The sequence below is a fragment of the Cydia pomonella genome, chromosome 23 (genome assembly GCF_033807575.1).
Source record: "Cydia pomonella isolate Wapato2018A chromosome 23, ilCydPomo1, whole genome shotgun sequence".
Taxonomy (NCBI): Eukaryota; Metazoa; Arthropoda; class Insecta; order Lepidoptera; family Tortricidae; genus Cydia; species Cydia pomonella.
Window position 1 is genome coordinate 9,163,320 of NC_084725.1, and position 26,191 is coordinate 9,189,510.

General features: G+C 35.9%; 1 protein-coding gene across 2 annotated transcripts in view; it reads left to right on the top strand.

Moving 5' to 3' along the window:
• The window catches only part of LOC133530773 (uncharacterized), a 156,286-nt gene that overhangs the window by 25,290 nt on the left and 104,805 nt on the right, over positions 1–26,191 (top strand). The window contains exon 2 of one of the 2 annotated variants that reach the window (XM_061868843.1): positions 13,433–13,520. The exons of the other annotated variant lie outside the window; for it this stretch is intronic. The gene's annotated coding sequence lies outside the window, so the exon portion shown is untranslated. The remainder of the gene's footprint in view (positions 1–13,432; positions 13,521–26,191) is intronic. 2 annotated transcript variants of the gene reach the window in all.

Genomic DNA, 26,191 nt, shown 5'->3' on the forward strand with positions numbered 1-26,191 from the left:
CAATATAAGCTACAAATTACTTTTTTTTTATTATCATTCCATCAATAACCAGTTGCATTCTCGTCATCGTACTAAATACTGTAAATATTACTTGCAATGTCACGTTAGAATATAATTTATGAACAATCAAAGAAAAGATTAGTCATCTTATTTGGACTAAAAAAAAACATCCGTCTCGTTCTCGCGACCACCATAGTCAAATCTTTAGCAACTAGTCATACAGAATTCACCATTCGCACATTCGCATTTTATAATTCGCAATTTCAATGTGTACACTTCCGTCAAAAAACAAACAATTTCATCTAATTCTCAACATCCGTGACGAACCCTCACGTCAAACAAAAATAAAATATTAAGATGTACTCTCACGTACTTTAATGTTTACTTTCCTTGACGCACGCTCACTTCACACAAAAATCGAATTTTAGATGTACTCTCACGTCAAATAACTTCTAACTACCTTGACGTATGCTCATGTCAAATAAAAAACAATTTCCTTGACGTGCTCTCACGATAAACAAAAATCAAATTTAAAACGCACGCTCACATCAAATAAAAATCAAATTTAAGACGCACTCTCTCGTCAAATAATTTTCAACTTCCTTGACGCACACTCACGTCAAGCACAAATCATATTTCAGACGAACTCTTACGTCAAAAAATTTCTTACTTCCATGACGCATGCTCACGTCAATCGATAATCAAATTTTAGACGCACTCTCACGTCCAACAAAAGTTAAATAACTTGATTGAACAATAGTTATTTGTACAACAAGAAAGCAAAGTTTGATATTTCTTCGAGTGCTTGTTTTGATTGTATAATAAAATATGGTATATATAATACGTAAAATATGGTGTTTTTATTAAATTTTAATCTTTTATTTCATTAATTAATTATTACGAATGAAGACTCGTAGGGTGTTTTGGAACGATGCGGTCTGACTTATTTCGGGGGTCTTTTATAAACCGTCAATATACCGTTGAATTACGTATGCACTTTTTTTTGTTCAAATATTCCGAACTTGTATTAGGCCCCGCTCGTTGAAATGACATTCGACTCTAAAGGTCACTTGAATGTTATTTTGTCTCACTCGGTGAGCAAAATGTGATTTTGCTCACTGTTTTTAAGCAGCAAATTACCCTTGTTCGAGCTGCTGACGTGATAAAATATTTTCATCAGTGAAACAAACAAATTCGTTATAAATTATATTTCTTTCGCTCTTTGTTGTCTTTAACAAAACTATCATCTGGCACTGACACTGAATAGTTCTGTATACAACAAACTCTCAATACTCGCTCTCATGCTAATAAATATATTATTTATTATTGTCATACAAAAAACTTGAGTTAACTTCTCTTAAGTTACCTTCGCTTATGTTAAGCTACCATAATGCTCTCTCACATTGTTATTATATATCGTGTACCTGCGTAACTTTAAATCATACTAGTAGACCATATGATTGACCAGCAATTTTACACAGACTCTGCATGAGTTTAATTATCATAACTTCTTTCCAAGTTCTATATTGTCGTTTAATACTAAATAAGTGATTTAGAATCAATGCATTTAAATTTACACACTGTCAAAATCCATTGTCACATTATACATAAGTATAGTGTCATTTAACCCAATTAAATTATCTCATTAATAAAAAATAAAAAAAGGATTGTCTATTTCAGGCTTCTAGCCCATAACAAATCTCTTTATGTTTCATTAAGATCTCTTAGATACGCTCATTTAAAATTACTAGTACCTGGGCGACCGAGCTCCGCTCGGCTACAACTATCCATTGCAATATGGTGGCGTATAATAGGTGATAATCTACATAAACTTAAAAAGTAAAATGTGAACTGACAATTATTATTATTTACAATCGAATTCAACCTTACAGCACTTGTCACAGAGTAACGCCATCTATTGCCAATTTCTCTTATTACATAGCTCATTTTTTTACCAAACCAAACCTGTCCAAAACAATAAAAATTAAAAATTATATATAAACTTGAACATATAAAAAAAAACAAAGGTTAGTCACCGGGCGAGATTCGAACCCGTAACACTCGTTTCTAGCCGTCCGCGTCCCAACCCGCCGGACCAGACGGACAGTGGCCAGCAACACGAAATCAGCGACCACATTCTGCGTCGAAAGAAAAACGCATTAAAACTCGAAAACACGCGCCTTCTCAAACACAAGACTAATCTAGACCGACTGTACACCCCCAAAAACCCCCATATACCAAATTTCAGCGAAATCGCCAGAGCCGTTTCCGAGACCACAGAAAACTATGTATATATACAAGAATTGCTCGTTCAAAGGTATAAGATAATGCAACGTCAGAACGTTATGTCAAACTATCATCTTCTAATTTACATACGCTCATGTAAATTTACCATAATGTACGCTCACATTATGAAGAACTATCATCATCTAATTTACTTACACTCAAGTAAATTTACATAATGTACGCTCACATTATGAAAAACTATCATCATCTAATTTACATACGCTCATGTAAATTTACCATTATGTACGCTCACATTATGAAAAACTATCCCAATTTACATACGCTCATGTAAATTTACCGTAATGTACGCTCACATTATGAAGTACTATCATCTAATTTACAAACGCTCATGTAAATTTACCGTAATGTACGCTCACATTATGAAGTACTATCATCTAATTTACATACGCTCATGTAAATTTACCATAATGTACGCTCACATTATGAAGTACTATCATCTAATTTACATTCGCTCATGTTTATTTACCATAATGTACGCTCACATTATGAATCTGCTATTCTATTTATCTCATCTTTCACGTCCAAACTCTTAATATTACCCTCTTAATATTACTCATGTTATTAAAACTACATAAGTATATACTACACAAAACGCTTGTTTACGTTGTTGTACACTAGCTTACTTTAAATAAGTATCTGTATTTACTTATATTTTTATGCTAGCCCGCTTTCAACTGTAAGGCTTTCATTAGCATAAATAAACTATGAGTCTCATACAATTTTAGCTAAATTGGAGTAAAATTTACAGATAACATGTGTAACACTGTCACCTGTATAACACTGTCACTGCCACCATTAAACGTAGGTATTTATTTCGACAAAAATATGTCTATAAATAGGTACTTATTATTTCGCATTTTAGTGCTGTCCAACGAGGTATTCTATTTTACTACTACCAATTCACTGATTTCGTATAGATTTAACTAAAACTGCTGCATTGAACATAAATCATGACGTGTACAACAATGAAATACATAAATGCTTTTAAAAATTCTTATCAAAGAAAAAAATATATAGGAAAGCATAACCTATTCCATGTGTAAAAATGACAAAACTAATTTATTTCTGGTCATGATGCCTCATATACTGATGTCTTAAAGGAACTTTTATTATCATAATATATATTTAATTAACTTTCTTGGGCCATCATATGATTTACAACAATCATTTAATATTATCTGTCTAAATTATCATAAATTCATTATCTATCACAATAAACTACCAGCCAATTTATTGTTTTCAGTTGCTTGCAAAGAAGTGGTAAGATATACTTCTTAATGACTATTTTTACTCACGAGTTTTAAAGCTACCTGCAACTTCATCATGCATTTTTTTAAATTGCTAATACATATAATAGTTACTTACAAGCAGTCGCCAAAAACATATATCTGAAGCATGTAAATCGTCCTAAACTCATGAAATAAAATACTTTTTATTTCTATAACTTACGTTTCATAAAACTTAGGAATCAAAATAAATCTCAAAATCCCAATGTGGGTTAGTGGTACGTTAACACTTCTGATTTATAGTGCTTCTTATTGCATGGTTACCCTAAACTATTACTACTACAGCAATCGGGATACTTGCAGGTACTCTGACCTAACCAGTTCATTACGATGCTTCCTCTTTGACAGCCTCAACCCAAGTGAACGAGCCTGTCCAACATTTACCGTGTCCCCACCACCTGCTAAAACTACCGTGTTTTGACATAATGTTAAATCGTGTTCAGTATAATGTTATTTTTCCAACTACCCCTGTATTAATCGGGGTAACATAATAATGTTGTCACGGTATAATTATTATTTAACTGCTATCTTAAATGTAAACATAAATAAATCATGACACTTTCATCTCCAGCCCATTAGGACACCTAATATTTCTTAATGCACCTCAAATTTCGTTTACGCTCCGTAGCGAACGAAACGCAACTGTCAGTTTAATATTAAATATAGGAACTTATTGTACAATAACATGATACGTACTGCAATTTAAGATTATTTTAAGCTAGGAATTTATCAAAATACCACAAAACGGAGTAAAAACTAAAGTTAGTAAAAAGTTAATATTTACTGGACGGCTAATCTCACGAGGAAAGTAATAGAAATCGTTCCACGTCTTATTCGTTCTTAATAAGGTTATTGAATTCTATAACTAAATTAATCCATCTTCGGCCTCTATTTATCTTTATTGACAACCAGTATCATCAATGAATCTTCTCTTCACCCAGTACGACCTTAACTCGACGCATTAAGGATTAAATTAAATCAGCAAATTTTAACTCGATAACAGTTGCGTGGGAGTAATCCAGGATTGAAGGATTACAATGTGTTAATGGATTATAAACTCTTTGTCCGTGGGATAAAGTAGCATATTGAGGTGAAGTGGTGAGCTGTTGACGTTGCTAATTCGTTAGGGTGTGCGGCTGACGTGAACGCACGTTGACGTTTTTACTACGAGTAGTGACGCACAAGTCGCGTGCGTCAGATACAGCACACCACATATGGAAGGTAGAGGTAAGGAATGCAATCTCCATGTACCAAAAAGTGCCCGTCAAAAAACCTTAAATAAGTGGCGCTACAATACCTAATTTGAAAAAAAAAATCAAATCATAGACAGCGCACTTCACTCCGTCAATAACGCCTAGGTTCTTAGCTACTTCAGCGCTACTCTAAAGAGTTTTGGAACTATTATTTATAGCTGATAGCTGGACACTAGCAACAGTTCTGCCTATGAAGATTGCATTCCTTACCTCTACCTTCCATAACACCACACATATGTCTTAACTGTCTAAGACGAAAGAGAAGGACCCGCGCGAAATCACCTTTTCATTCAAACGTAGATATCAATTTCCTCTCTTCACACAATATCGTGTATATCTACCACAGCTATGCCCCTACGTTTTTTTTTCGATCGAATTTTTAATTATATTAAGAGTTAGGAGTTTTTTATAACTTGTATGAAATCTGTTTTTCGATCATAATTTTTACGATAATCAAAAACCCGAAAAAAGTCAAACCCCCTACGTTGGACTAGCTTGACATAGCTCTACATTAAATTATGTAGAAATATTTTCCACAATGTCAATATCCAGAGAGGAAAATGGGGACTACTTTTGTATGGAGAAACGGCCGTCCCCTTTCCTCTTAAGGTTACATCCAGATTGCAACTGCAGCGTCGCTGGTGTAGTGTTACAACACCGGGAAATCGGCCATGACACTGTTGATTTCTTAGACACATTGCGTTGTTGTCGCGATTAGAAGATCCATCCTCATTTTTAGCCAAAATTCACATAAAATTCAGTGTTGAGAAGAGCATAGGCAAAGGTCTCCGTTTCAGCTTGGACAAAAATGATTACATATGAAATGAAATGAAACGAAAATCTTTTTTCATATGACCGGATGTTCTCCTCTACAGCTCGCATTTCTCAAACTATTCTCTAGAAATTTCGTGAGCAACGGCAATAATTAAATATATTTTTTTACGATTCTGTTTTTAGAATCTTTTCAATATAGGTACATTTAGTCGGTTTTTAGCTAAATACAGTGTCATCCTGACACAAATTGGCTAAGCCCCGTAAGATCAAGAAGGCTTGTGTTGTGCTAAATGCCCTTAGCGAGATTCGAACTCAGGGCCATAAGCTTCATAGGCAGAGTCACTACCGATACTGCCAGACCGAATATAATATGACTACGGTTTTCTTTATTAATAATATTAAATATAAATTTATGTTGCTAATTGCTATATTATAAAGATAGGATAGGTATCTTTTCGTGATCTCTTACACATTTCCACTTTAACAAAGATGTCAAAGATTCATTTGAAGAGCTTATGGCTTACTCAACTTTAATACTTACAGAGAAAACAAAATGACGGTTAAAAGCTTTACAAAACTGGGAGCCAAATAGAATAGACTTTTCACATCGTTTAGTCATAACTAGGGTTGTGCGACGACAAAAGTATCGATAATATAAACCTGTCAACATCCTTAAAAAATATCTAAATAGGCACGCCGGAATATATGGGAATCCAGAAGCGCGATTCAGATTTATATAACAACTTATTTAAACTTTTATGATTTTTACACATTATTAACTTATAGAACATTATGTAAGCGAAAACGAATATCGACAGTCGACAAATCGAATACAGTTAGTGTTGTATGTCGACAGAGCAACATCTCTAGTGCGCAAAACGTTCAAGTTGATAAACAAAACCAAGTGCGGGTAAATCGTAAAACTAGGCTAGAAGATGTTGATGTCAACTGTAGCCAGTCTTCTCCGAGACCACGGGGACAACGCCGTGCTCGAACATCGAAGATAAATTTAAAACTTAATACGCCAAATTAATATCACCAAAATTGCATCAGTTGTTATACTACAACCTGAGGCCGACTGGGCTGGCTGGTATAAAATATCTTAATCCAAAATTCTAATTTATTAAGTTCTCATTTTATTCTAGTTTTATTGAAACGTATACAATATAACAAAAACACACATAAATACCACCACACCACTTTTAGGTATAACTAGGGTTTGCAATATCCGTCAATTTTTCGGATCCAGATATTTCGGATATTAAAATTTTACGGATCCGGATATCCGAATATTTCGATAACCCTTTTGGTTAGCAGTAGTCGAGTGTATAAAATCTTAACATTTTGAATACGATATTCGATATTGCATCACGATTACATCACTAGCCAAGCAAAACGGTACAAATAAAAAGTTATTGCTAAACTTATCTGTTGGGGGGGAGAAGGTAAGGGGGGGTTAAGCCGTTTAAGAAGCTGAAGAGAGTGAAGAGGCAACGGTTTCGGCGCAAAACAGAATGAATAAACAGTAAAAAGGTAGATGGGTGAATTGCAAATAAATGTACATAATTAGGCGTAGTTAGATGTAATTAGTCCTAAGTTAATTGATTCATTTGTGTTACAAAAATAGTCCAGGGTCAGAATTTCTCCCGACATTAATTTTCGTCGAAAATTAATCACGTGAATTATATTGTATTGTATTTATTGTACTTAAATCATACACATATAAATCTATAGCATACATGCATATAAGTAAAATTTAAATAGGGTATCCTGCTTTTTCGCCGAAAATTGTATTGTCGAATCTCACTTGCCAACCAACTTTTCGCAGACGTTTCATCTGGCCGAATAACTTTTACCAAATAATTATTTCGCGACCATTTCATTTCTCAACTCCATAGCTGGGAAATGAAAATTGCGTACTAGGTTGGGTCTGGTTGGGTTGGATTATGTAAAGTTGGTAAATGAAATTCGCCCAAATGAAATTTCTGCGAAAAGTTGGTTGGCGAGTGAAATTCGGCAACACAATTTTCTGTGAAAATCCTTAAATAGAAATGGCTTAATTGTCGTAACACAATGGAATCAATTAACTTTTGACTAATTCCAGGTCCTTAACTATGTACAAACTTTTTTCAACCGGATTTCAGATCATTTTAACCCATTAAAAGTCACAAAAACCCGCGACCGAAAAGTCGCCATACCATTGAAGTTACGGGCTCATTTTAAAATGACATACTGAAATTGAAGTAAGATATATCCCATACCTCCTAAGTAAAATGAGGAAAATGCAAAATCAGGACTTTGCAGGAGAGTGGTTCAATTCATTTCAAATTATTTATTTCAGACTATTTATGCCTATAGATAAAACACAACAATAATAACAAAAAAATAAAGAAAAATAAATTACAATAAAAATTAAACACTATGACAAAAACAAGAAAATTAAAAAAAAAGGAAAACATCAAAACTCATACCCGATATTAATATTAAAATTGCACTACAATAGATTAAAATTACAATACAATAAAATTTCGTCACTACGAAACTTGACTTGTAAGCTGTCATAGGTGGTTCTAGTGAAGAGAATTTTCTGGTCTATTTCTGGGTAATATTTATCCCACTGAGAATGTAACTGGGAGCCATTGAAATAAAAAAACATTGCTATTTCAATCGGGACGAGGGTTTGGGGATCTCATCCACTTGGAATTCAGTGTAAGCCAGAATGAATATCGACAGTCGAAAAAATTCAGTCGAAAAAAGTCGACAGAGTAACATCCCTAATGCGCAAAATGTTGAAGTCAAACAATTCTTATTCTTATAATCAAGAACAAGTGCGGGTAGTTCGAAAAACTCGCGCAGCTAGAAGATGTTGATGTCAACTTTAGCCAAATTTTAGATAAATCGAAATCTTGATACGCGATTAATTCCCGTTTGTATTAGTTAATAACATGTGACTAGGATTTTTAAAGAATAGAAATTCTATAATTAGCTTAATATTAATAATACCTAACCTCTTCGATCTGATATATGTAAATAGCCTTGACAGGTTCTTCCAGTATTGCAGAAGTATCTATTTAATTCTTACCATATTATATTCTTACCATCACGGCCGTGTGCTTGTTCGCCACCGGCATAAAAAGAATTTTCCAACCAACGCCCATTACTGAAGTTTTTTCCTTTGATCCGTACCTTTATTTAAACGTGTCAAGAGCTTCTATTCGGTTAACAAAAAGATTTTTGATCCTTTGAAAAGAAAATAATTGGAGGTTTCAATTGTTCTCGAATCGTGAATGCTTGATTAGGTACCTGTTACAGGAAATGACGTAATTTTGTTCAACTTTACGCTGTGTGTTGTTATTAATACAACATCATTTTTCCACTAAGTGGTTTCTTAGAGTGAGTGCTCACTAGCTTTCTCCTGCGAAAAACACATTAGATTATATCGCCTTAATTTGGAAGTATGTAAATCTTTGTAAAGAAAGTCTTATGGGCACATTACCGGCTGGCAGTGGTATATATTTGTCAGTATAATTAATTAATTAAGATAAGTTTGGTTTAGTCAACTTTTAGTTTCCATTTGTATAAAAAATAAATAAACAAAAAAGCCGTTATTCACAAATTTTCCATTCTTCATTTGAAGTTTTACTACTCTTATTTATTTATTTAACTTGGACCCCTCTTCGAGTGTAGGCCTCCTCCAACTCTCTCCATTTTTTTGCCTGTCTTCAGCTTTGTTTAGCTAGTCTTTCCCTGCAGTTTCTGTAATATCATCTAGTCATCGTTTATATGGCTTTCCCCATTTCCTTTTGCCAATAGGGCCTTTCCATTTCGTTGCCAATATTGTCCACCTATTGTCTTTATACCGTGCGATATGTCCTGCCCATTGCCATTTTAATTTGAGGGCTTGAATTGAAAAGTTGCTTTCCTAAATATATATATTGGCCTACATAGTCTATGTTGTTGCCGTTCATATTTATTTGTATTTGTTTGCTGATTGTCATTATTTTGGTTTTGTTTGTGTTCATTTGTAAGCCTACTTTGGTGCTTTCATCGTCTAGTTGATTTATAAGCTCTCTTAGTTCTGTTGCAGTTTTGGCTACTATGATTATGTCGTCTGCAAATCTCAAATGGTTTATGAACTGGCCCTCCAGATTAATGCCTTTTGTTTTCCATTTGAGATTCTGAAATATGATTTCCAGGACAGCAATAAAGATCTTGAGTGATAAAGGATTTCCTTGTCGGACCTCTGTATCCTTATTTCTAAGAAATAAGGATTGTATTATTATATACAGGGGCATTATTATTACTAAATGCAAAAAAGCACATTCAAAAATGTAAAAATCGTTAGGTTTATAGATCGTATAGATGTGCTATACGCGTGCGCCCGTGCATATGTTCATGTAATGCGACAAAATTAAAAACACGTTTTAAAATTCCTGACAACATACCAAAAACAACCTACGTAATTTGATCGAGTTATTTGTTGTCCACCATAACAAGGAACAACAACAATAATAACGCTTTCTCTGCTACGCCTACTGAAAGATACATAAGACTATCCCGTTCTGTCAGTTCTTCTCACCACTCATGCCCAATTCATACTAAATATTTACTAGATTCATGATGAGGTCGATGTGGAGAAGACCACCGACAAGCTATTTTGTTGCTTCTAACTCTTGCGTTTGTACACATACTCCACTAACAGAAGGTCGGTAGAGCAGCTTTCTGACTGTGAGCGAATTACATATACAATATAAGAGATCTTGCCCCATGACGGTCTTTTTAGCCAAAAATTTTATATGCATTGACATATATCTAAGGACGGGCCTTACGGGCACTAAAAATGGGGCCAGTACAGCGGTGTCACTCAAGAATTCGAGTTAATCGTGCAGTCTAACGCTAGTTGCGACCAATCGCGCGCGTGATGCGAACTCATCAACTAATCATGTTGTAGCGTTAGGCTGCACGATTGGCTCGCATTCGTGTGCGTGACACCGCTGTATTGGCCCCGTTCTTATTGTCCGTAAGGCCCTATAATATTTATTTATTCATTATGTATTTATTGAGCTTACGGTATTTTTCAATTTAAAGTCGCACTTGCAATAACGTCATGCAGCATGTCCCATCACTCGGTGCAAGCGCAACGGGTTTATAAGTGAAGCTAAGGGTGGTTTAACGGTCGTTTCGGTGGTATGAGCTGACACGCGCGTTACTTTTCCTTTCATTTGATCTATACAAGCTTACACGCGCGTACGCGTACACTCGAATAAAACGCTAGTCATGTATTGAATATTTATATCTTAGCGAAACGAGCAGCGAACAACCGCCTAACAGTCGACTTTTATAAAAAAAATCGTTGAAATTACTAAATAATAGAAAAATCCCTAAATGACTTCAAATCCTCCAGCACTTAAATGCCGGCACGTAATTCTTGCTCAAAGAAAAATTTAATCGAAAAAATCCTACGCAGTACCTAAGGAAAAATTATAAAGCGTCAACGCTTAGTCAAACTGATGAACGAAGAAACTCAGTGACAAATGAGCATAAATGCATTAATTTAAGTATAAACTTAGTACTTTTTATGGGAGGATATAAAAGATAGCCTCAGCGTCCAGTAGCCATCTCAGTAATTGCTTTCGTGCTCTGTGAACTAAGTTGTTTTAATATTAACTGTGTCAGGCATTGACGCGCAGTGACGGTGTTAAAAGTGTGTGGGTTCAAAGAATTTAAAGAGAAATGGTAGAATATTTAATTTTTAGGTTAAATTAAAAATATGAAATTTCAATAAATTGTTACACACCTGAGCAGAGGTGAATGAAACGATTTACCTATCACACAAAATATACATATAGGTACTTGAAATGACGCTACCAGTTTCATATCTGATGCAAGTACCAAATATCTAAAACTGTCTACCTATAACGTGTAGCTTAGAGTCAGACCAAGTCAAGTCTGCAACGATTTTGATTCTATGAAATTATGACGTAAAAATAACACTTGCACTGCGTATGCTATCAAAATCGTTGCAGACTTATCTTGGTCTGACTATACCTACCTTAATTACCGTGTTAAGGAACAAGGCAAATTTATTGTCCCTAAATAAAAATTAACTAAAATTTTGTGCGTATGGGCATTTTCATTTAAATAAAATCTGGTAAAGTTACGACTTTAGTTATAAATATTTAACTAACTACACTAAGAACTAAATAACTTTTTATTTGATGATGAAATACAACCCGGACCCGAGTATGTCCTTAAACTACGTCCAAAAGAGAGGCATGGGCACTGTGAATGTCATCTCGCTTTGTGTGGTAGGGCACAGCACAGCGGATGTTATTCCAGATCTAGAGCAGAACCCAACTGGGGAAGTACCTCCACCTTACAGAAAACCGCAGCCAAATAACATTAGGCCCTACTCATAGTGTTGTATTCCTGCCGGTGAGTAAGGTTGCCAGAGCTAAACGAGAGTGCGGAGTGTTAGGGTCGGCATCGCGCATGTAGGTTATAGGTTATAGGTATTCGCGGGCTTGGTTTCCGCAACTCGACGTCCTATTTCGCGCCTATTTTGCGTGGTGGGTTGACGGCACTACTCTTGCCAACCCAACTCTACCAAGAAGCCTAGCAGACCCTTGATGTTGCCGACGACTTCTGGGAGAGACCCCGGCGAACCGAGGTATTGTGCTCGGTACTCTGCCAACCCTGGGCATTCAAGAATGACGTGGGCGGCTGTCTCCTCTGCCTCCATGTATGCTCTGCAGAGAGGGCTATCTGTAACACGTAGGGTTAGTAGGTGTTTGTTTAGTGGGGAGTGACGCGGGCGCATGTAAACTGGATTTGCGTAACGTCCATAGGCCACGGAGACTGCTAACCATCAGGCGGGCCGTATGCTTGTTTGGCACCGACGTAGTATAAAAAAATACAAATCTTATCTGAAGACATTTACTTACCTTCGGGTTTGGGACGGGTACCGCTGTGATGGGGTAGCCGAGAGGTACAGGACATTAGCCGCGTAAGCTGAAGACGCCGACTTGAATCCGGCCTCCGCCACTGGAGGGCTTTGTCATTATTTCTATAGTATGACATCTATCTCAGTTTATAAATTATGTATAGTACTGTGACTACTTAAAAACACATCTAAATATTTTAAGAAATAACTTAATTTGTTCCCAAAAATTGCCTTTACCTAAGCATAATACCGCATAATTATGTGCACCGTAGGGCCGTCCCTACGGTGCACATAAACGTCCTAATGTACATCTTGTTCATTTTCATTTATTTATTGCATTCCATCGTACATACAGATGTTATCTTAAGTTTTCATTACATGAATCTGAATAGGGTAGGGGAATATGAATAAATGCTATAGAAAGTTAACATTAATAGCCAAATACTTAAAGTTACCTTGCAAAACATATTCGATTCAATTCAATGTTTTATTTCAGGTTGGAAGCCCACATTACGTTAGTAACATGAAATTAGTTTCATAAGTTTCATTAGTGTTAGTAAACTACAATCAATTTAATTAAATAAAGCTAATCTAAACTAACTAAATAAATAACTGAACGTGCGCACCAATTGCTTAGTGCGCATGCAGCGCTATCCAGCGAGCCAGCATATAGGCCTGTCCCAGCGACACACTAACGCTAAAACGCCACTGCTTAATATCTCAATGTAATAACCCACGTATACTTCCGAAAATAATTTAAAATACATGCTTTCAAAAGGTCAAGAAACTGGAACTTTCGCTACACCAACATTAGGTTTATCTCTTATTTTATATTTATCATTATAAGAGTTTCGTTTTGTCACTTTCAGGTACGCCTACGCGACATTGTCGAGTTCTCGCATTTTCCGGCCTACGCTTGTGTGGGAGACGTTCTACTAATATTTTTCATACAAAGAGGTAAGGACAACGTCCTAATATTTTAGAACCCGATTAAAATCAATAACGTCCTGTTTTTCGCATCGAAGGCCGTAGAATTAATACGTATTAGAATAAAAGTAGCAACGAATAATATCGCTAGCCATCGCATGCGACTTGGTCTGCTTAGATTCAGATGTTTAAATATATTGTAAAACAACAAAAAACACATAAAATTTCCTAAAAACCTTCAACCCCATTATCACCTTTTAATTTAATCTAATCTAAATATTTCTACATTTCTCTACAACACAATATACGTTTTTAATTTTCAAGGTCCGAGCTTCTCCGGTGTAGGCTGTGCGTTGTCTGTCAGTATATAGATAAAAACAAAGAGAATTTTAAATAGAGGTGTATTTTCTTCGAAAACTTTGTAGCGACGTAAATTTACTGTCATGTTTCGATACATAATTAAAACTTTTAGAACGCCATTTGACTTTGATCCTTATTATTTTACTGATATGAGTTACATTTGTTAAATATCAAAAAGTGGCGCCATCTAATCGATCAAAGGCCAAAGTTAGAGCAGCATCGTTTCGAGCGATGGCGCCATAACCTTTAGGTAGTGTCCGGTAAGATGGCGCCACTTTTTGATATTTAACAAACTTAACTCATATATCAGTAAAATATTAAGGATCAAAGTCAAATGGTGTTCTAAAGGTTTTAATTTTGTGTCGAAAGAAGGCAGTAAAACTTCGCTACAAAGTTTTCTTTGACAATACACCTGATTTATATATGTTGTGTTGTTTGACGACCGGTCTGGCCTAGTGCGTAGTAACACTGCCTATGAAGCCGATGGTCCCGGGTTCAAATCTCGGTAAGGACATTTATTTGTGTGATGAACACAGATACTTGTTCCTGAGTCATTGGTGTTTTCTATGTACATAAGTATATATTTATCTATATACGTATGTATATCGTCGCCTAGTACCCATATTACAAAACTTTGCTTAGTTTGGGGCTAGGTCAAGTGGTGTAAGATTGTCCCCAATATTTATTTATTTATAGATTTGTTGTTATATTGTTTTATACATGTTATGTTGGCAAGGTTGTTTAAGTTATCTATAATGCTGTTACTTTATATTACACCAATCTTAATATAAACATTAAGTTCTTCAAGACCGTTCTGCAAACTTAACCGGATCGGCCCCAAAAACGAAACCAACAGTTTCTCCAACCAACCCTTCGCTAACAACCACAAATATAACTTTGTTCCATAACTGACACTAGTAAGTATTAAGTACGGCTTATGTACTAATACTATGTGTTAATTGTTATGTTTAAGGGTCCGTAAGAAGAGCGTGTTGAAGGAAAATGGCGTCATTTCTATCCTCGTTTATGGTCGCTACTAAATACAGTGTGTAAATTCAATACGGGCGAACATTTAAACGGTGGTTAACATAGGACCTATAGTCTGCATTTTTTGGACCCATGGTTCAAAAGTTAGCGGGAGGGGGACATTTTTTTTCTTTCAGAGTGATTATTTTCGAAAATATTAACTTTATCACAAAATGGTTTTAGGAGCTATCCGACGATACCCCACACTATTGGGTCACTGCAAAAAAAATATTTTGTATGGGAGGTGCCCTAAAACATTTTTTTTTGTAGTTTTTATGTTACTGTACTATCGGACATACGAACATGGCGAAACTTTATGGGTTTCTAGGTGACTACGAAACCCTAAAATGAAATACAGACGTCAAGTTTTAATCCATTTATAAATTCTATGAGGTAAAATGAAAGCCTTAATAAATCCAAATTAATTATACCATAAATCGTTTACTGGAAGGTATTAAAAGTGTTTTCAATAACGAGATCCTAAACCAACAGGCCCCTTCGTAGTGAACTCAGAAACAGTGGTCTCATTTTCAAATAATAGAATTTTTGTGAGTCTGGTAGTGCCTTTTGCTGAGCAATGAGTTCTCTCACTTTTTCCAGTCCTCCATTTTTTTTTTAAGCAGTTTCTTGCTATTACAGTAGTAAAAAGAAAACAACATTACATACTTTTCCAGGAGTGATTCCTGTTTAGTAAAAATAATTTTATTATTTACAAAATACCGGCCCCAACCAACAAACTACAAATATCGAATTACTACTTAACAAATATCGTAGCTGTTTTTGACTACATTAGAAGAAATTAAGGTTACATTTTGAATACCCTAAGCTTGGTAGTATGATCGTACTCACCGGTCATCAGTGTGTTTCACTAAAAAACTTATTTATAGAATAATTAGTATGGCAATTAAATCACACTGCGTTTAAACAACATTTCTCTAAGTAAGAGCAAACTTCGCTAGTTATTTATTTAAATATATTTTGGTCTGGTCTACACTGTCTGTTATAAAATGTTATATGACAGACACTCTGGGACCACCATTATAGGAGCCCCTCGCTCACTCACACCTATCACCTACTGTATTTGTGTCCACTATAATGAGGGTATTGTCACTAACTCCAGGGTTTTAATTAAAAATCAAACAGATCGTGTCTGTGTCGGAGCCCAACATTCTTTCTTGGAGTAGTACAGTCAGCATCAAAAGTAGCGGGTCAAACAAGGTGTCAAAAGTATCTGCAATTCTGTAACAGCTTAACAAAAAGGTGATAGTTCTAAACGTAGAACAATTAAGACTGTAAAAGATATACTTTTGAACGTAAATTTTAGAGATTTATCTATATTTGGAAAAGTTATCCGGAGCGTCAGATTATCAGATACTTTTGGCGCGTTTTTCATCCATTACTATTGATGCTGACTGTACCTACAATCAATAAGGTGTCCAATTTTAAGTGACGTTCAATCAGGGTGATTATAAATTCACCGTATTCCTTGAAAAGGGCTAGGGGTCATTTGTAATGATTTAAGTCCAGTCAACCAGGGGTCAAAACTCATTGGTTTTAAAGTTATTTGACTTTTTAGTTTTTTGTTTCAAAAACTAAAAAGCCATTCGGCCTAAAACTGGTGATTGTGAAAAAACTGCTTAAAAATTAAAAAAAGCATTTGTCTAATAGCCAAAGACGATTACGAAAAAAAAAAAACATTCTAAAAATTTTACAAATAAAAGGACTTGAGGTCACTGCAGTTGTACTCAACTCATACCTACTCATAGTTGATCATAATCATAATCGTTTATTGCACCATGGTAAAAAAGTAAGTTGTTACAAAATATTAGTATATCATGGACCCTTATAGGGTATGGCAAACATTTGCTTAAATTAAGCATTAAAAAAAACTACAAACTAGCTTTACAATTTTAGGAGATCAAAACTATCTTACTTAATAAAACTATCAATGAGAAAATCGGTTACTGAATAATATGCTTTTTCAGCAAGGAACGATTTCAACTTTGCATAATGATAATACTCGTATAAATTATTACTTATTGATAATATAAATTACAGGTCAGACGTACATGACTAATAAGAGGCCTTTTCATCTGTGTGAGATGTTCTAAGCAGCATCCTGGTAATGACACTTGCGTTCGTGGCTGTATAGCCCTATGCGAGAGAGGATCCCACGTCCACACACGCAGCAGGACATAACTAATATAAATCAAACTATTTAAATGGAATTTGATATGTTTACTTTTAGTTTTGTCTGAATTCGCATAAAACTGCCGAAGATCATATGGAATCCTAGAGCTAGAAAATATTACTTTGCTAATCCGCGAAAAAATAACATACTAGTCAATTGCCAACCCGTTATACTTACTTGCGTATTTGTATATTTATGTTCCCACTTGAACCCCTAACGTAAATTTATTCGATAGCCTGACGTAACGTACGCGTTTGCGTTTATTTTGTATGAAATTTAGAAACTGCGCGCCAAGCGGGACGTTTTGGAAACTTACAATCCCATACAAAATGAGACAAAGCAAACGCGTTCGTCACGTCTCGCTATCGAATATTTACACTAGGGGTACTGAACTAAATCAGTCAGTTGTCGGACGTCAGACCGTCAACATCGCCAGCATCACATGAGGATGCCTCGTAGAGAGGCGAAACACGTGTCGAGTTTTGTACTTTTGGTGGTGGGTTGTTATATTTATTTGCGTATTTATTTTTGCGGTGGGAGGCTGGGAACATTAATAGCATGTAAAAGTACGCAAGTAAGTATGATGGGTTAGAACTGATTGACAAGCACGTTATCTTTTCGCAAGTAAAGCCATTTTATGCCAAAAACGCCTTGAATTATTTTGGAAAAGAGCTGATTTTCTTCAAATTGCTGCATCGAATTCTATAAAATATAGCTAAGAACCACACCAACAAAACTCGCTTTGACGTAAAAAAGCGCATCAAAATCGGTTCATCCGTTGGAGAGCTACGATAGGCAAACTTACAGATAGACATTGGCGCCAAACATGTAACATATTTTTGCGTCAGGGGTTAAAAAGGCTAGATTTTTTTTTTTTAATATATAGAGTCAACTTTATATCTTTGTTATAAAGTACCCGGACCTTCGTGGGTAAAAACTACGTGGGTTCTACGCTCGTTATAGGCTTTATCACCGTCCTATTTTTACATCCAAAAAGGTCCGCGGTTGTTTTTATAACCCACAATTTATGACAAAAAATAGCAGCTTGTGTCGTGGCTACGAGAATATTCTACCATTTTGTAATGATTCTATTATACAGGTAAGTAATACTTGAAATTTTGTTCATTGGTATATAGTTCATGTCGTCCACGATGACGCACAGATTTGTCAAATCTAACCTTTAAAAATATCGAAATCCGTTGCAGCAATAAATTTATGATATCACCGTGCATCAACATCAAATGGCTCCTGTACACGATGGCCCAGCGCTGGACCAGCGAGATGGCCATGCGATGGTTGAGGTCTCCCCTACACGATGGCCCAGCGCAGGCCAGTCTAAGGGACGCAGCTATGCGGTGAAATGAGATAGCAATATCACTTGCTCCCTCTAACGCATAAATGCGTCCCTAGTACGCTGGACCATCGTGTAGAGGGAGCCATGTGAGCACGCACTATGGAATGGGCCACGTGTAGATGTGTACGCAGCATCGCTGGCCCACTACTTTTGATGGAGGATAAAAAACTGTTACCGTGGCCATCCCATCGCCATCCCGCCGCGCCATAAGCCATCCTACATCACTACCCTCTCTACACGCTGGCCCATCTTAGTGGGCCAGTATGATGCCCCATCGTGTAGAGTATCCATAAAGTGATATGGCTCTTATAAAATATTCCACGTATATATTCAATACCAAGTTGACTCCGTAAGCTGATATTTTAAAAGTCTTAGTATTAAAAATTTAATAATAACCTAATCGGAAGTTTTTCGTAACATCCGTCCGAGCGGTAAATATGCGCACTTAAAACCGGAGACTGCGGGGGCGGCTACCCACTACCCACACCGCTTAGGGTTGTCTACGGGCTCATGGTGCAACCTTTAAAGAAAGAGTTGTTACCTTCTAGCAAAGAGAATTCGGAATAGAGGTGTTTTGTCAAAGAAAACTACAAAACTTCAGTGGCTGCAAGCCACATAAATTTACTGCCATTTTTCGACACATGATTAAAACTTTTAGAACGCCATTTGACTTTGATAATTATTATTTTACTGATATGTGTTTATTTTGTTAAATATCAAAAAGTGGCACCATCTAATAAGTCAAATTCCAAAGGCGCCAGTGAGATCAGAAATAGAAGCTCCGCGAAGCGGGGATTCGTAACTTTTTGGCGGTTTAGTACAACTGTTTTTATAAACATAAACCATTATATGACGTGACTGACCGTTTATTATGCAACATAAAGTTACGCAAATTCATAATTGCAAATTGAAAATAAAAAAAGTATTAATGTATTTTATTTTTATTCAACTTAATCACTTATACTAGTAGAAATTATGCAATCCATTTTTACGAAAAACGAAAATATTTTTTCGTTTTTGTATAAAACATTACACACTTTAATTTTTTACCCGGTTTCCTCAAATGTACTTATCACTGAAAGGGACTCTTAAATAACAACTTTGCACATTGGAATTAGTGGGTTTGGCTTGTCACTTGACATTTGTTCTTTATCAGTCGCATTTTAAGAAATGGTTTTATCCTTTGTTCCATAAAGAAAGAATTCACAGGTCAGGTGGCAGTGGGTGCTTCGGATTAGCAGACCTCGAGCTATTTTAGAGCACATTACACAGATGTTTTCATGACTTGACTGTTCTCTTTTTTGTTTTAACACTGTTATATACTTACCTACAACCAAAGAAGTAATCCCTTTGATATCTGTATTAATATGCTGATACATTTGAGTATTCGCCATTTTTAAATTAGTCAATGTACCTTACATTCGCTAGCAGCTAAGCCGAGTGAATTCTCAAATGTATCAGCATTCAGCACCTTTAAATGGCCCTGCACCACGCCTTTTGCTGTAAAGATAGTCCTTTACTTTGTCAAGGATGTTTTCCGTATCTGAAAGAGACTGGCATACCTATAACGAATTTGTACATAAATCCTCTTGACCCGCACTCTTTTACCAGCGCTTCTGATTTTCTTTCAACAGTCACTAATTTAACAATAGTTATTTGTTTTACAAGGGGGCATAGTTGTTGTTTAACCACCGTGCTAATATTGATACCCGAGCAAGCGAAAGATTCTAAAATTAAACCACGATCGTAGCGAGTGGTTCAAGTAGTGGAATCTTAAGCGTTGCAAAGTGTTTCAAGGCACAAGGGTTAAACAAACTTGTCCTCCGAGTGAAACACAAAAATTTTCACCACACCTACACGAGGAAAATATTAACTATGAAATACAAAAAAAAATCAGTTCCAAGAAACTCATTGATACGAGTTAAGACCATGATCAATCGTTGAAATCATAGTTGTATTAAAGCTGACTACTCGTATAAGCTGCTACATTTCCCTCCAAACCTGTGTAGTGTAACTTTAACCTGTATCTCAAAACTTCAACTCACCATAACTTTTTCAGTTTTAATAACATTCCGTTCCCTTTTAGACGTTTCGGGTACTTGAAATAGTAAAAAATATTTTTCATTCTTAAAGGTGAAAAATATACAAAAAAAATTCGTTAACTTTAACCTGCAGATGTCACTTTTTTTTAGAATTACTCTTTAAGCTACCGCCAGGCTACTATTACTCACATACTTAGTATCTAATGCTAGAAAATGAAATACCTATTTCCACATTATATCCAACGCATCATTATTCGCTTGACCGAATATTTGGCTCAAACATGGATTTAATGTTCAAATTAGTCTAACGTTCCACTATCTTAACTTCAGGACATTTTTATTTTTTCTGTCTCTGTGCGATCCATTACAAAATTACAAAAGGAATGCGACAACCCTACTCACCCATTCATGTCGTATCCACAATATTTCAGTGTTGAGTTACGGGGGCGGACGATCCAGAGAAATGTGGGATCTACTTTACAAACTACTTACACTACTGAGGCTATATTTCTCAAGTGGATTGAGTGGATTATTATTTCTACTCATTTTTATAAGCGTATCTTTGTACTTGTCACTATAGTCTGAATCTTTAGGGAGTTAAGTAGATTTAAACAATTTGTTTGTTTTTACATTTTCGGGTACTTGGACCCGGGTACGTCCTTAAACTACGTCCAAAAGAGAGGTATGGGCATTGTGAATGTCATCTCGCTTTGTGTGGTAGGGCACAGCCAGTGGCAGTTCATCTCCGGCGACATCCATACTCTCCTCTCCTCCTGTATGGACATCGACGGGTTTCGCCCCCTCCTGCTTCAGCTCGGGTGCTCCTTCTGTTTCCTCTTGTTTGGATTCTGAGGGTTGTGGATTTGGATTCGCCCTCAGAATCCGGACTCGGACGCTAGTGGCCGAGAAGTCCAATACCTTGGTCTTCTCCTCGCCCCAGCTCTCCTCGACACCTTCTGGAACCATATAGGTCAGTCGGGTTCCTAGTTCTAGTGCCTCTCTACCTACCGCTTTCCAGTGCAGAATTTTGAGTTCCGGTCGATCCGGATTCTGAACGTAAAGGAACTCCTTTACGTACTTAGTGTCGGTATCGCCCGGAACCCAAACCTGCACCCTAGTCTGCTCCAGCTTCCGCACGATGATTTTGTGGCCGTCCAGCTCTCCGAAGTCCTGACTTAGCAGCCATTCCCTCGACTCCGTCGTTTTTGGTGTCACAAGGAAAAATCCTTCCGACACCAACCCCGACGTAGCGAATCTTGGCGCTACCGCAGGGTAACGTTTAGTAGACAAAACGTTGAATTCATAATTATGAATGAATTTAACGCACCGATAAAATGACAAGCAAAATCATAGAGTTACTTAAAAGCTATCGAATGAAGTAAATTTCATATTGATATTCGTCATAGTTCTTCTAAAATATCGGAAAGGACACAATTTTAAGCATAATTTCAAAGCAATAATCTATCGAGAAAAAGATGAGCCCTCGTGTTTCTGACATACATACGGCTAGTTCAAGGATTTAAGTTATACATACTAGAAAATAATCGATGAAATCTTTGTACAAGCTTGTAAATATCGATTTAAAAATAGCGCATTTTACTATACACCGCGCCTTAATCGTGTAATGTTTTCGTCTACCCTCAAATGGCTAAATATTCGATCTCGGTTTAGGTTCTTTACTAGGGCGAAGTAATAGCAAATATTACAAAACTAAATTACTTTTGATTAATCAAATCATATAGACATATTCCTATTAACAAAATAACACAATTATAGCAGCTTTGTTGTAACGTTGAGTAAAACCGCTCAAAGATGGACGAGTAAGTTTGAGGGCTGACACGCTAGTGGAGGCCCTCAAATAACACGAGTCCATCATTAGCGTTTATGGCCGAGGCATTACATAGTGCTTTTCACGACTACTGCCAGGAAATAAGAAAATATTTGGATAACTGTCAGTACTTTAATATAAATTAATATTTATACTGGCGTGAGGACAATTGTTGAAAGAAAGCGATGTATTGTTGCCAGGAACATTTATATTTTCTTCACTAGAAGAACTCATTTTTATAGCGTAAATACGTGTTTCTTGTGTTTTTTAGTCATAAGTCACAATTTTCACTATCCCATTCAATAAGTATTTTCCGATTCCGCCATTTTTACTTTTTTATTACTTTTAAAAGGCGTTTTTCTGTTGTTTGCTTCAAACCGACTCTAAATTTAGAAGCATTTTTGCTAAAAAACCACAAGAAAAAGGCCTTAAGCGTGAACTGAATGGTTTTGACTTTTTTTTAAACAAGTAATTGGTCCTATAAATAACCTAATATTATTTTTGAAGGAATAAGTTGCGCCAAAAAAGACCTTGTACCAATGACAGATGATGATAACAATGAAACATTATAGTAGTGCCAGCTTGGTTTTAGAACATCTGTTGCCACATTTCCGAACAAAAGGCCAAAAGACGGAAAAAATGTTATAGGTATGAGTTTCAGTAAATTTCGCAAAAAAAAATTTTTTTTTTGTTTTTTTTTTCTAAATTTTGAACATATTTGTACATAAAAAGTAAAATTTATTGTAAAACTGATTTTTTTTTTGTATTTTACTTGTCACTTTTTCACATCTATCAATAAGGATATTTAGACTACGCCCCATAATGGCATCAGCAGATGTTTTTTTTTACATTGGTATTAAATCTGAAACTAGGCGAAAAACAGAAATGTTTATATGACATTTTAGTCTCTAAATGTGACCAGTGAAAATCTTTCGGTTTCCTCATGTAGCACCGTGTATATCGTAGTAAAACTTCTGTAAGTTTTGCCACATCGAGTTAAATTAATTGACTTGAAAAAAATTATTGCCCAATAAAATACCTAGTTGTGGTTTGTATATATTCTTTTAATTACCTAAAGACACAGACTATAAATACATAACTATGGAAGTTAACTTCAGGATTCGTAATTTGTTTTTAAAATTAGTAATAAATAAATGATGAATGAAAGACTGCTGACAATGTAATATTATGATCACTTAGACCTGATCCGACACCGAACATAGCCATAGAAACCAGATGATAAAACAACCCAACCGTGTTGAGTTTAGATGGCAACCCTTATTGTCAATGAATTCCACCATTGTAAACGGTCCTTGGAAATACGAGTACACATAACAAATTACAAACCCAACATTTGTAGCTTCCAGATACCTACATGATTGACTTCACTTCAATTATTTTTGGATCTGCACACGAACACGCTATACCTAACGATCAGCTTTTGTCTGCTATAAATAGCCTAGCCATCAATTCCATTTCATTAGATCAAACTCTCCGAGCGGAATTACTGGCATTTACCCGCGAAACTGATAACAAACATTCGTACATATACTAGTCCAAGAGCTACAAAGGAGGGTGGGCAAATTGGCCTATTAAACCAATAAGGGTAAGCGGTATGTCACCAGATAGGTTATTCTAAGTTATAAAACTTTTACTATGGCAGGATGTCCCAAATCTTTGTGTGAAAAAAGTGATCGCTGCAAAAAGTAGTGAGTTCAAAACGTAACTACATAGTTTTTTTCGATACTAACTTCCTGTGTAGCAGATCATGAGGGTTTTGTTATTATCGATGATTTTGTGTCAGGATATTTTTGTTTTTTTTTTTCGTTTTCTTACATTTCCTATCATATATATTTTTTAAACAGAGATTTGACTAGTCTCGCCATACAAAAAAAAACGGTTTTATAGCGAATTCATTTTGTTTACCTTTCGACGTGAAACAACACTAAGCTACCAGCAGTTGTGACATTGAGATATTCGCTCACGTCTCCATAACTTACTTTCATCTCGCTTACACTAATATGCCAGTATAAGCGAGATGCATAGAAAGTAAGTTACATGGACGTGAACGAATATGTCAATGTCAAAACTGGTGGCAAAGTCGCTTTCCAGGTAGATTTTCGTACATTGCTATCCACCCGTTGCTATCTCTATTGCACGCGCAATATTGCTGTCAAACTCAGTGTCATGGGCGGGACAACAATATAATTATGTGCGTGCAATAGAGATAGCAACAGGCGGATCAATCTACGAAAATCTATCTGGAAAGCGTCTGCTTTAGCCGTGTATACAGAATGCCTACCGGGAATATTGAAAATCGCTGTATTTTTTGGTCAATTCCTTGATAAAATGAGGGACGAATTGAACGTCATAATCGCGGCAGTAATGCGGCGTCAAACATTACTCATTTTATCAAGGAAATTGACAAATACAGCGGCAGCGTTGATACCGCAGGAGTAATGTCGCAACAGTCACGTAGCTGTATTTGACATCCGAGTTTTATCTTCACGTTCATGCGGTTTCATGATGGAGGTCTCTGATCTGTTTTACAAATTACCACATGAATGAAAATTAGCTTGGTACCTAATCTGGGGGCCTACCGCGAAAACCGAAATTCGCAAATTGCGGGGATCTTTCTCTTTTACTCTTAGTAAGACGTCATTAGAGTGACAGAAATTCCCGCAATTGACGAATTTCGATTTTCCCGGTAGCCGCCCTGGTACTAGCTCGCGGTTTATACGGTGCATTCGACCATGTGAGCCAAACATGCTTAACTTCGTACTGAAACCATTTGCACATAATCCCTTCTCCAATTAAAGAGCGGGGGCTTAAGCCGGCAGATGCAAGGGAATGAAGATAACATCGAACGAGTTTTATTGGAGTATATGTAAGTAATAAGTAATTATGTTTCAAGTTTATTATATCAAAGTCGAATTTAAACAAAACATTTTGGTTAACAGATGTGAAATCCTTTGAATGCCTTTCCACTGCATAATAAGCTATCAATATTAAGTCATCAAAACGCAAAAAAAATATTCTGAAGAGGTCTTGGCCATCTTGAATCTCAACGACAACCCAAGTATTTTTTTTTTTTATAAAACGTCACTTTTGACACTGACATATTTAATCAGTATCGTATCTTTCGGAAATGTTTGTCGTATCTTAAAGTTCGAATCAGGCCGATAGAACCATCCATTTTCTGTCTGTATCTCTGAAATACACCATCTAAATAGAATCATCTATACATATCTATTGGGTACTTAACACATGTTGAATATTATAATAAAGTGTAATAAAGTGGAATTTAAAAAGACATATTAAGATTATAAAAAATATAAAGAAAAAAGCTTAAAAAAAATTCTTCTTTCAAAAAGGAGAAATAAAATGGTACCGTTGGGTTTCTTACATGTTGTTGAAAAATAAATTGTATGACCACTATATACATAAACGCAATATTTCAGGGTCAAAAAAGCAATTTTCTTGATCTTCCATACCTTTAGGACAGACTAATGTAATGTGACGTCACATTCCAATATCATTTTTTAGAGGCGTTTCAATCGTCGAGTGCGAGCGTCAGACTTTAACTCTCATTTCTGACCTTCGTGTTGCTTAAATGCCATGAGTCCTACATATACATTTGATCCTCAGGAAAATCAAAATCGATTAACATCATTTAAAAAACTATCAAGTACCCAATTAGCTTAAACCGGCCTTTCACACGCGCAGTACGAGAACCTGCTCTATATAGTTTGATATATGATCTGTGTGCGCACCCCTTTATCCTAACCCGAAAATTAATTATGACCTAATTAATTTGAGAAACCCAGTAAGCCGGATCTCATTAGTCCATTACCGGCACATAATTGCTTTAGATGCCAATTTGGGGCAATTACATTAATT